The 13,798-nt window shown below is 32.0% G+C and overlaps 1 long non-coding RNA gene across 6 annotated transcripts; it reads left to right on the top strand.

Annotated features, from left to right (window-relative positions):
* Positions 1-1,414: 1,414 nt before the first annotated feature.
* LOC139505200 (uncharacterized) lies at positions 1,415-13,524 on the top strand. Of its 6 annotated transcripts, none has more exons than XR_011659606.1 (6): positions 1,415-1,463; positions 6,019-6,082; positions 6,651-6,794; positions 9,252-9,327; positions 12,339-12,471; positions 13,234-13,524. It is a non-coding gene; the product is annotated as an uncharacterized lncRNA (long non-coding RNA). The 6 variants fall into 6 exon arrangements; XR_011659608.1 differs by having other exon boundaries at positions 1,415-1,475; XR_011659612.1 differs by having other exon boundaries at positions 1,417-1,550; positions 12,339-12,456.
* Positions 13,525-13,798: the final 274 nt, after the last annotated feature.

Genomic DNA, 13,798 nt, shown 5'->3' with positions numbered 1-13,798 from the left:
TATAACTAACAAATTAAGACCGTGGGACCATACGGTCTAACAAATGTCTTATAGAAGCAATAATAAGTATCATAATCCGTACTTCACCAGCATAACTGTAAGACGTTACCGCATCCGTTTTAACTTTTACATGGTTTTATATGAGCAAGCTGTCGCCATTATCACGAAGACTGAAGCGGCGTTTTGCATTTGCGCCGATCTGCATTTCATTTGCGCCGATTTTTTCTTTCATTTGCGCCGATTTTTTTTTTCATTTGCGCCGATTTTTTTTTTCAGGTAAATTACAGGTGAATAGATATTAGAAGAAGTGGTATGAGTGCCAATGAATGAACTCTCAATCCAAGTCATGTTCTTTTTCATTTATCATTATAGACCTCCTCAGTTAGCCACTTGTACAAATTTAATGAATTATCAATCATAACTTGTATATAACTGTTGTCCCCTGCTCACCACGGGTAGTGGAAGAAGTCCTACAAGATACATCTCCAGACTTTACATTGACTCTACCCGCTGTCTTTCGGACATCTACCACATGGTTATGCTCGTTCTGTGTTTTGACAATAGAATCCGTGGTGACTCTGGCTGTACACGATTTTATGGTACATTAGTAAAATGTGTTTCAGGACACTTATCATCCGATATGTATGGCCCTCGATGATTAGAATTGACTCCTCGACTCGTTTCAGCAAGGATTTGTATAGTACTATACAAATCCTTGGTTTCAGTGTGCAATATGTCTATCATGTTACTATGAAGTTTCAGAACAATATGAATCAAAATTAACATAAATGAACAGCATTTATAACCAGACTTTACCAATAGTATAGTACAGTACATAGTACATGTACAAGTATTAACTTACCTGTAAATCTAATTAGGAGCAAATATAAAATCGGCGCAAATGAAAAAATGAAATCGGCGCAAATGAAAGAATGAATATTTTCAAAATCGGCGCAAATGTCATACGCCCGACTGAAGGTTACAATACACCATTAGATTTTATGGGCGCAGCCATTTTATGAGCATAACATGGTATTCAGAATTAAGAGTATGGCGAATCCTGATTGGTCGATATGTGCGCCCGTAATTTTTTATTATTAGAGACTTCGTGCACTCTGCTTTATACAAAAGGCAAAATAAAAATTATTCCGTAGCCCTAAAGGCACTGAGATGACTTTTCAACGCTAGGACAAGACACGTATTTTTAAGGGCAAAATTGATAGGCATGGGAGATAAGTACAAAATACGCTAAGAAAAGCAACGCGAACCTATATTTTTTGGACCAAAAAATACTGTCCTAATAACTTTTCTTTGATTCTAGCAAGGTTTCGTTAAAAAAATCAACTTCCTAAAGTCTGTGTCTCGAAAAAGGCTACCATTGTCGCCTATGGGGAAATTAATTGTTTATTTCAATCTGAAGACCCAATAATGGCAGTATATTGACAGGGAGAAACAGATAAATAGTGAATATAGTTGTAAATTATACTATAAATTAGAATTCAGTCGAAAATAACACCTTGATGATCGAGATTGTTTAGTCTGCATAGTGGGTAAATAGTTTCGTGAAATCGGTAAAAAGAGCAACGTGCAAGAATTTTTTTATTCCGTTCTGTGTATTTTTTTTTGGACCAATAGGCTAATAAGAGAGAGCCCGCTGCCCTTCGGAAATTGGTAACAAATGGTGTACTCTTTAAACTTAAGATTGTAGAGAGACATGATTATCATGATTATGTTTTATTGTATGGCATTGGATCTGTCAGCTGTCATGCATGTTGTTGAAGGAAGTTTAGGATTATTAATTAACCAATTTTAAGCATTGTACAAATATACGTCCCCAATTCAAATGCATTGATCTTCAAAAAAAGGGGGGGGTTCCAACCTCCTGAACCCTCCCTCTGGATCCACCACTGGTACATATGTATATTCATGATATCTTTTAAGATTGTATTGTTAATAAGGGTAATTTACAAAATGTAGGCTACACAACTGAGTATATAATACCAGAACTCCATTACTAGAGGAAGTCGGCAAGCTGTGTTATATATAGTCCGCAGGCATCAGGTCACATTGTCCCAGCCTATTCACAGTGGAAATCACTGTACAATGTACATGATATAGGTGGCCCTCCAAAATCTTGTTTTGCTAAATGTACTTATGAATCATGGGTTTAAAATATTACCATAAAACAGACAGTTACTAAATAGTCTCTCTCAGTTTTAAGCTCACCTTTCCTAAAAAACATGGGTGCCAAAGCTAAATACATGTACATGTATAGAACATAGGGGTAAAATGTAGTTTTGGGATTATATCTGAAAATTAAAGCATTTAGAGCAAATCTGACATGGCGTAAAAATGTTTATTAGCTGTACATCTATCAGCCCTGAAATTTTCAGACAAACCCGTCAACTGATTGTTGGGTTGCTGCCACTATATTAGTAATTTTAGGGAACATTTGCAGTTTTTGGTTATTTTCTTGAATCTTATTATAGATAACGATTAACTGTTCACAGCAAAAATGTTCAGCAAAGATCTACAAATAAGTCAATATGACCAAAATTGTGAATTTATCCCTTAAGGAGTTATTGGCCTTTAAATATAAAAAAGAAGATGTGGTATGATTGCCAATGAGACAACTATCCACAAAAGACCAAAATGACACAAACATTAACAATTATAGGTCACCGTACGGCCTTTAACAATGAGCAAAGCCTATACCGCATAGTCAGCTATAAAAGGCCCTGATAAGACAATATAAAACAATTCAAACGAGAAAACTAAAAGCCATTTTACACAGTTTGTTCATTATCTTTGTTAGCTTTCAAAATCTTCTTCTCTGAAACTACTGAACAAGTTGCAGGCAAACTTATTCTAAATGATCCTAAGTGTTTAATTTTGTGTTTTGTAAAAAAACCATGGCCACCATGGCTAAAAATAAAATAGAACATTGGCGGATCCAGGGGGGGGGGGGGGGGGGGGGGGGGTTCTGGGTGCTGGATCCACCACTGTAGAACCTAGGTAAAAATGCAGTTTTTGTCTTATGTTTCAAAAACTGAAGCGTTTAGCATGTTTAGAGCAAATATGTTATCAAAATTTAATTGTTCATAAGGTCAAGATTTATCAACCCTGAAATTTTCAGATGATTGGAACAACCAATTGTTGTGTTGCTGCCACTACATGTATATAGTAAATTTTAGAAAAATTGCTGTTTTTGGTTATTTTCTTGAATATTATTATAGATAAAGACTGTAAACAGCAAAAATGTTTAGCAAAGTTAAACGACCAAAATTGTCAATTGACTACTTAAGGAGTTATTGCCCTTTAAAGACAATTTTGCACAATTTGTTCATCATATAAAATTAAAGGTGTGGTGTTATTTCCAATGTGACACCTCTTCACAAAAGATCAAATGACACAGAAATAAACAACTATAGGTCACCATAAAGCCTTCAACAATGAGCAAACCACATACTGCATAGTCAGCTTTAAAAGGCCCAGAAATGTCAAATGTAAAACAATTCAAACGAGAAAACTAACGGCCTTATTAATTTACAAGTAAATGAACGAAAAACAAATATGTAACACAGCAACAAACAAGAACCACTGAATTGCAGGCTCCTGACTTGGGACAGGCACATACATACATGATGTGACAGGGTTAAACATGTTAGCGAGATCCCAACCCTCCCTAACATAGGACAGTGGTGTAATAGTACAACATTGAAACGAACTATAAAAATCAGTTGAAAAAGGCTTAACTCATCAGATGGATACAAATAGAAATATATCTAACAAAAACAGAGTGAAAGTAGCTGGGCACTTATACATCCCAACAACAAAAAGACCATAAGTACAGATCTGAGAGTACTCACAGTTACTGACAGCTAGTTCAAAGCCATTAACTATTAATAAAAAAAATCATGCATCTAAGACTAAATTATCAATCATTACACATCCAACATCACATGGATTTAGTGTAAAGACGTCATAAACAGTCAGAGAAAAACATGACCTTGTGCAATGCTAAGATAAGGTATCAACAGATTGTAGATCCATGAATGTGCATATATGTATATCATATATAACAATAATATTTAGTTTGCTTTTAGTTTACTGATAACAAAATAAATATTAATATTAATTCTTTTAGAATAAGTTTGCTAATTTTAAATAATCTTAATATTCCTCTGAAATTACTGAACAAATTTCAACCTAACTTGAGGTGAATTATAATTAGGGTATCTCCAATAAAGTTTATGTTTTATTTTCTGTTTTCCCGAGAAAAAAAACATGGCCACCATGGCTTAAAATAGAATATAGGGTAGAATGCAGTTTTTGGCTAAATAATTAATTATTTCAAAAACTAAAGCATTTAGAGCAAATCAGAGAAGGAGTTAAAGTATAATTCATTAGGTCAAGGTCTACCCGCCCTTGATTATCATCAGGGTAACAGATTTTTAGGTGCCCCTGAATTGATCATTTAAGGAAAATTTACAGTTTTCAATTATTATCTTGAATATTATTATAGATAAAGATATTAAACTGTAAACAGCAAAAATGTTAAGCAAAGTAAGATCTGCAAATAAGTCTTCTGAACTAAATGTTCAATTTACCTTTAACCCATTAACCCCTAATGACGCATATAGGCGTCATGGCGACAACCATTCTTTGATGGCACGTATGACCCTCCATACCTTTTTTGAATTGCCCAACTTGAACTGTCATGATAGTAGGGACTTCAACCAAGCAGTTCATGGTCCATTACCTCTTGTCAGACGTCTGTTCATGAAAATATGGCACTTTGAAAGCCGTTTAAGAGTTCAAAATCGGAAAAACGTGAAAAGTAGCCAAAATCAGGTGGGGGTGGGCATCTGTTGATGGCCACTACTTAACTGGTAGTCATTGTAGGTATACACTATTATCGTAAATGCATGCATAGGTGGTATAGGAACACAAAGAGGTATAATATGGCCAATAGGAATCTAGTCTGTAAAATCTAGGTCACCGTTTTGTCAAAAATCCGTAAAAACGGACATTTAGGCAGACCTGACTTGACGATAATAATTCGCCAGCAAGACACTTAAGTCCCATATACTCCCAGTTAGCATGCATGGACTGCTGTAACTATAGGGTAATACTTGAATGACACAGAAACACAGTCTGGTTAATGTTCACCTCTCAAGGTCGTTTTAAAATCGGAAAATAGACGGAAAATTACCATTTTTCAGTGGGGGTGGGTTCAAACCCACGAGAAAATCTTCCACCTGCCACCCCATCCCCCACCCATGCCATCCGCCCCCAAATGTCAATACATAGTTTAATAGATGAGCAGCAGTTACAGCATCAAGAGTCTGCTAATTTGCATATAATTTGCATATTATTGCAAATTTTCGAAAATGCCTGATTTTCCAGAAATCTCTTTGGGGCCAATGAGTTAAGGAGTAATTACCTTTTAAATTCCATTCTCAATTTTATTATTTACAATTTGTTCTCTTAAATATTAAAAAATCTTCTCCTTTGAAATTGCTGAATTAAAATCCGCCAAACTTAGGCTGAATGAGCTTTAGAGTATCTAGTATAAATTTTGTATTCTATTTCCTAGCATATAAAAAACAGCCCTATGGCTAAAAGGAAACTAAGGGGTAAAATGCATTTTTAATTTGAAAAGCAAAAATAATAATTGATGAAGATTTAAGCAAAAAATTACAGTTGAGAGCCTCTTGTTCATGTTGTTCATTAATTACTAGTATGTATTATATATTCATTAGAATCTGTCATTTTATTAGTGTTTTATAAGCATCCGCTTTTAATTTGCACATTTCCAATTCAATGGACCATGTTTTATCTTACGTTCGATGTGACTGTGTCACTGGGGGCCAATTAATTCACGGTGTGCTATGCATAAATTATCAAGACCCAGAATTGCAAAAAAAATATTGCTACATGTCATTTTCAATAGCTTTTTTTCCCTACTGAGGACTGTCTATAAAGCATGATGAATTTATGTCTTTTTTTTTTTAGATAAAATGCCTTTGTTTAGGAAAAGAGGCAGACCTTATGCCCATGTTACATATGAAAGATCGAGGTAAAAGGAAATTAAAGAAAGGTGTTCAGGTCATAAAAAAAATCAAACAGGAAACAAAACCTACATCTGGACTCTAGCTTGCTTCCAAATTTTCAGGACTTTAATTCAGATCCTCCTTGTTCAAATTCAGTGCTTTGTATAGAATATTGCCATAAAATATTGGATGTGAAATACCTGAAAATATAAGATGTCTACATGTTGATCTTTAATTACGAATGATGTTCTTGTACGATGATAACATTTTGTAAATGTTTTGACTTGTTTGTGATATCAACAACTTTGTAATAATTTTCAATAATTCAGAGATTAATTTTTTGTCTCATTAAAATCAAATATATTGTTACAATACATACAGGAGCAAATCAATCAAGTTGAGATATATGTATAAACACAATAAGATGTTGACAGATTGTTTCTGAATGTTTCTTATTTATTTCTTGAATAAATTCCAGTAGTACATACTGCTTTTTTCAAAGATAATATTGTAATGGTTTGGGGAAAAAATCCCTCTTAACTATTGAAAGTTAGATAACTATTCACATACCATAAATGAATGTTTATTTTTTAGGTACAGATGCCCTTAAAGTTTTAATGAAGTAAAGAGCAAGATACTATCCCATCCGGCAGTGATACCTTCATGACACTGTATGATTAATTTGACAAAGAATAACAATAGGACACCAACAGTTCACATATGAGAAGATGTTTTAGGGTAAACCACATACTGTGTAGGATTTAATAATGTCCCCTATGAAATGATGTCCAGAGGACATTATTGCATAGTAAATACATGGACAATATTTACTTATTTAGATGTGTCCTGAACACAATTTCCTATGAAAATATGTCCTTGGGTATGAAAAAGTGTCTATGAACATGAACATTATTTAATACTATAATTCTGTACAGGTGGACACTTTTTTCAGGACATTATATCCATCAGGACATTTTTTTGATATGATCAAAATATTAAATGATGTCCATTGCCTTGTTATTACTGGACATATTTTAACTTTAATACAGTGTTAATTACCTTGACAGAGAGTTGTCTCATTGACACTCATATCTTCCATATCTTCCTATTTATACTTTTAATATTAAATTGAAATAAAAAAGTGACAGATGCTGTTCAGTATTATTTTCCTTCAAGGACACAGTTAAATAACAATTACTACAAAAAATTGTCCTGTAGGTGGACCATATTTCATAACTGTTGCTGTAAAATGCTGTATACGTAGGGGACAACATTCCATGGCAATGGACAGTGTTTAATACCAAAATTCTATATTTTCTATTGCCTTCTTCTAATAATAAATATAGTATAGTTCTTCACATTTGATTTTATACTTTACACTCTTCTTCCTTTTTGTTCTTATCATTAGCTGGGTATTTCTTAAAACTTTAATTTCTCTCTATTTACTTCCATCCTTAATTTTTTGTTTACATATGTATATTAATCAATTTCTAATCAATCCTTCAGATTTCTATTAATATTCAAGTGTAATCAAACTTTTTAATGGCCTTTGTATTACTTCCCTTGGAGGACACAATTTAATAGTGACTACTATGACAACTTGTCCTGTAGGTAAACACTTTTTCATAACTTTTGCAGTAAAATTCTGTCCAGTTGAGGGACAATATTTCATGGCAATGGACATTATTAAATACCAAAATTCTATGAAAAATTGTCCACATGGACACTATTATGTCTTACATTACTGTACAGAAATTATTAAAATAATTTGGAATAAAGATATTAAGCAAAATTTTAAAAATATTATTGGGCTTTAAATGACACAGAATTATCACTGTAAGCCTTTAACAAAGAACAAAACCAACACCACATAGTCAGCTATAAAAAGCCTCAAAACAAAAAATGTAAAACAATTCAAACGAGAAAAATAATGGCTTAATTTATGTAAAAAATTATATGTAACACAGTCACAGCAACAAAAATCCACTACAGGTTCCTGACTTGTGACAGGCACATACGATTGTGAAGGGTTAAACTAGTTTGAAGGCACTAACCCTTCCCCTAACCTGGAAAAGTGGTGTAACAATACAACATAATAACAAACTATGAAAATCAGTTGAATTTTTTTTAACTCAGCTCAAGGATACAAATAGAAATACATCTAACAAAAAAACAGAAAATTGAAATGGATGGGTACTGGTACATCCAAACATAAAAATAGAAAAAAAACCAGCCTAATTGATGTACAAAAAAATGAACGAAAAACAAATATTCACAGTTACTGACAGCTAGTTCAAAGCCAATAACAACTTATAAAAAGAATCATGCATCTAAGACTGATTTGTCAATCAATAGTTATACACATGCACCATCTACTGGATTTAGTAAACAGGTTTCATAAAGTAATTCAGAGAAAAATCATGAACTTGTGCAATGCCAAGATACAGGTATTGACAGATTGTAAGATCCATAAATGTGCATATGTATATAACTATAATATTAAGTTCGATTTTAATTAAATAATAACAAATCAATATTATACCAATAAAAACAAAATTTAAAGACCTAATTACAGTGTTGATTTGGTAACCGTTTCAAATAAGTTTATTTAAAGGATCAATAATTTTACCTGGATTGTTTCTAAAGTTCTGTGCTCGGAAAACAACATATGATCAACATATACATTTGTACTCATATTTGTTCTTTTTTTCATATGAGACAGACTTCATACATGTACAGGAGCTTCTAAAGAGGTTTGAAAAGATGGAGATGTGGTATGATTACCAATGTGACAACTAGTCACAATTGATTTGGGTAGAAGGGACAATAAGTAATGCCTTCAACCATGAGTATAAAAGACCAAATCAGAAAAAATAATGGCTAGATTTAGGACCAAATAAATTGAAAACAATTTTAATGGAAACCAACCACTCATTTTCAGGCTCCTGGTTCCAGATTTGGGACAGGCACATATTAATATTTTAATTTGAGATAACTTGTGAGCACTTAACCAAGAAATATTAACAATATGTAACAAAATTATCTCTCTTTTGGCTTACATTCTTGCATAGATTTTCCCATTGGAAACTGACTGAATTAATTAAAAAAATACACATTTATTACTTTTTATTTTTCTCTTTCTTTATCAACTTTAATTAATTTGCTATCATGTTATTGTTTCTTTGTTATTTTTAGGTGAATGGTTATAGTAATTTAGACAAGCAAAACATGCATTAAAGACTGGCAGTGTTGCTTGGATTTTCTTCAAATGGTAATATCTATAGTAACGTGTTTAATTCATACAAATGTTTTCATTGGCTATTTGTGTTGGCTGATAGATGTATCAATTCGTGCCATTTTTAGCTCATCAGACCCAAAGGGTCAAGTGAGTATTTCTCATCACTTGAAGTCCGTCATAATTGTCTGTTAACTTTTACAAAAATCTTATCTGAAACTACTGAGCCAAATATAACCAAGCTTGTCCACAACCATCATTAGGGTATCTAATCCCAGGACCTGACATGCCAACCATCATAATTGCCATGCATGGTTGTAAATAGTACAGAAGGGCAAATTCAAGTTTTTTTTATTGTCTTAAAAATGCTATAGATAGAGAAATTATGGAAATTGCAGAAGTATTTAGGAGATATTGAACTTAAAAATAGATTTTAACCATTTGTTTTTGTTTTTTTATTGCATTTTCCCCTTAAGGTGGTACCTAACACTACAGGGAGATAACTCTGTAAGGTCAGCTAAACCTTTTAATTACGTTGTGTTGTAAAGGGAATATTAAGATTCTCAATGATTAAAATTGATGTTTGTCAAATTGCTATATAACCAGTGTAATTTTTCTAACAAAACGGTTGGTTCAAAATTTTTGAAATTTTTATGTTTTTGTTGAAGGGTCAAAGTAAATACATTGTCAAAATTTTATGAAAATTAAACGAGCCAAATTAATTTTAGTGAAAGTGTTGGGTACCACCTTAAGAAGGCTTAAGAAAAAAATCAGCAAAAATTGAAACATTTGCTTTTTCATTTCAAATTTTATTTATTACACTGTTAGTGTTACTTTATGATATGGTTCAAAAATCAACCAAAAAAACAATTCGTTTTGGCACCAGAAGACTTTTTAAAATGTTTATATCATTGAAAATGCTCCAAATTATCATCCTTTGGTGAAAAAAATGCCATTTTTTGCATAAAAATTGAAATAACTTTTTTAACTCATCCACCGGTGATCTATATTTTTTTATTATTGTTTTCAAATGAACTGTACTTAAACTAAACTACTGAAAAATTTAAGCAATTTCTGTAATTTAGTTTTTTTTTAATTTTTATTTTACCTTTTTTTTCTCCTATTAGTTCAACAGAAAAAAGTACTTTAACAGAAATACGTTCTTCTTTCAAATGAAGATTGTGAGCTTAAATGAACGGTGACCCCATATTTTTGTTTAATTTTTCTTTTAAGAATGGATAAAGTTTATTTATAGAAAAGAAAAGCGAAATCCTATATTTAAAAAAAATGATTTAGACCCGCTAGCTCCCTTATTATAACAAAAGCTATAATAGAAGAGAAGCGAAAGCTACCAAAGAAAAATTTTAAAAGACCAACAGACAACCAATAATGTATAAAACATGTTACACTAAAGACGGACCCTATTACAAACTGGAGGTGATCTAGAAGGGTAGGCAGATCCTGCTTCACATATGACACCTGTATAGATGTAGAGAAAATTTAAATATAAAAAATGGTCTAGTTTCTTGTGTCAAAATTTATGAAACCTGAAACTATTAAATGTTTCTCTATGTTTGGGACAGAATTAGGTATGTGTTTATGTGAATCACTAACTTATGCAAGACAGGCCCTACACCTGACAACCTCACATTTTTTTAGTTTCTTTGTTGATTTCATAGGTATAGGGAAACCATGAATTTAAATATCAATTAAAGTAAAACATATCTTGTGGTCTGGTGTGTTTTTGTTACATAGCATATAATATCTGTTATCCCTTTTAAAAGAAAGTTTTCTTACGTTGACAATATTCTTGTTCACAAAATAAAACAAAATATTTTTTCGTATTATACTAAATTAACTACAGCAATCAAAAAATATTTGTGAAATTTTACAGATTTTTTAGATTACTACTGGTACGAGACTACACTATTTTTAACATTTGACCTCTGTTTTTAATTTTGTTAAAGCATAAAATTTTAATTATCACATATATTTTGAAATTGTAATATAATCTAGAATGTAATGATATCTCATACATATTAAAGTTTTTATTTTAATATATGAAAGTATAATGCATAATACAACCAACCACATAAAAAAAAATTAATTACCTTCCCTGGGGGAACATAGTATTTTCTGGAATTGCCCTTAATGTTTTCTTGGGGGATAAAGTATTTTCTGGAGCAGTTCTTAATGTTTTAATATAAAAAAATATCTATTTCAAGTTGATAAACACAAAAAAAATCCTGTGATATAGTCTATATTACTCCAATCCAGGTTTTACCCTTGTTCTATGTGTATGTTACATACAAACATATAAAAAAGAAAAGATGTGGTGTTAAGTTTGCCAATGAGACAATTCTCCACCAGAGACCTAATGATGTAGATGTTAATGTTAAATAAAATTGAGAATGGAAATGGGGAATGTGCCAAAGAGACAACAACCCGACCATAGAAAAAAAAAACAGCAGAAGGTCACCAACAGGTCTTCAATGTAGCGAGAAATTCCCGCACTCAGAGGCGTCCTTCAACTGGCCCCTAAACAAATATATACTAGTTCAGTGATAATGAACGCCATACTAATTTCCAAATTGTACACAAGAAACTAAAATTAAAATAATACAAGACTAACAAAGGCTCCTGACTTGGGACAGGCGCAAAAATATGGTGGGGTTAAACATGTATACCTCTAGCCAATGTAGAAAAGTAAACCACACATTAAAATGCCTACCTGCTCATTCTGGATATGATATGAAATTTCATTATTGAAATGAAAACAAATGTAGAGTTTAGTATGACGTCCATCATCCCTGAACTAGTACATTTTTTTGTTTAGGGACCAGCTATTAAAAGCTTCAGGGATTTTCTTGTTGTATTGAAGACCCATTGTTGGCCTTTGGCTGCTTTCTGCTCTTTGGTCGGGTTGTTGTCTCTTTAAAAAAAATCCCCATTTTCATTCTGATTTTTACATTTTACTATCTGTAGCTAACATTATTTTTATATACTCTTCATAGATAAGTTTTTGCAAATTTAACTATCTATTGCAGATGGATTCTATAGTCAGAGGGGAGATGTGATCTTTATTAAGGTCAAGTTACAGTAAATGGGCTATGTCACAGATTTCAGTCAAATTTTGCATATATACAACTCTGGCTCTATGAACTTGTGAAAACCTAACAAGTAATGCGTTTATCTCATTTATCATTTGAAATATTACTGATTGAAATCTTTCAAAATGAGTGAACATTTGTATAGAAAGCCCTTAAAATCGGCAAAAACCTTCCAAAATCTGGCTTAAAATTCATCAAATCTCTGATTCTTCTCCATAGAATTTTTTTTAAAACTATATGTCGTTGATACATAAATTTCCGTTTTGATGTTGCAAAATAAATATAAGGTCACCGACTTCGTTTGTACAATCAAAATCTGCAACATATAAAAAAGAAGATGTGGTTATAATGATTGCCAATGAAACAACTCTCCACAAGAGACCAAAATGACACAGAAATTAACAACTACAGGTCAGTGTATGGCCTTCAACAATGAGCAAAGCACATACCACATACCACATAATCAGCTATAAAAGGCCTCAAAATGACAATGTAAAACAATTCAAACGAGAAAACTAACGGCCTAATTTATGTACAAAAAATGAACAAAAAACAAATATGTAACACATAAACAAATGAAAACCACTGAATTACAGGTTCCTGACTTGGGACAGGCACATACATAGAGAATGTGGAGGGATTAAACATGTTAGCGGGATCCAATCCCTCCCCTAATCTGGGACAGTGGTGTTATAGCCCATTTACTGTTCCTTGACCTTAAAATAGATTGATAATTCAAATTGAAAAACTCAATTTTAGCACTAACAGGTTGTTTTGCATTTTATATATTAAAAATGTTATAATAACCATGAAACAATGATTTTATTTTCAGGTCATTTAAGAAGAAAATTGATAGAGGAAAGATACAGATATGCAAGAATTTAATATTTGAAATGCACTTAATATTTCTTTTGTATATGACCACCAAATTTTGGCTGTCACTATTATATCTGCCATATAAACAAATATATATAATTTATTCATTAGAGGAAGCTTAAATAACAAATATCTAACCACATTAGGGGGTGCATATACACATAACTAAAAAAAAAAGGCTTATTTAGTCCAGTCAATCTAGCATAAATTTGACCCTAACCTGAAAGTAATTGCAACAGAAGATTTTTAAGGTCTCACGGTCTTACTTTGTTAGTTATATAAGAAGGCTAAAAAACCTAATACATTTCTTATATTAAAAGATAAAAAGTAAAGGATGGGGTGGTGTAATACATACATAGAATGGAGTCTTGGGAATATAACATAATTTGTGAATGTATGTCATTATAGGGAACCGTACGTCCTGCAAAAAGGAGAAAATGCAATACCGTATAGTCCTCTATAAAAGGCAACGACATAAAAAATAGGATACAATTCAATTGCATATAAAATAATTTACGAAA

Source organism: Mytilus edulis, chromosome 1 (assembly GCF_963676685.1).
Source record: "Mytilus edulis chromosome 1, xbMytEdul2.2, whole genome shotgun sequence".
Classification (NCBI taxonomy): Eukaryota; Metazoa; Mollusca; class Bivalvia; order Mytilida; family Mytilidae; genus Mytilus; species Mytilus edulis.
This window is presented reverse-complemented; position numbering and strand designations above follow the sequence as displayed.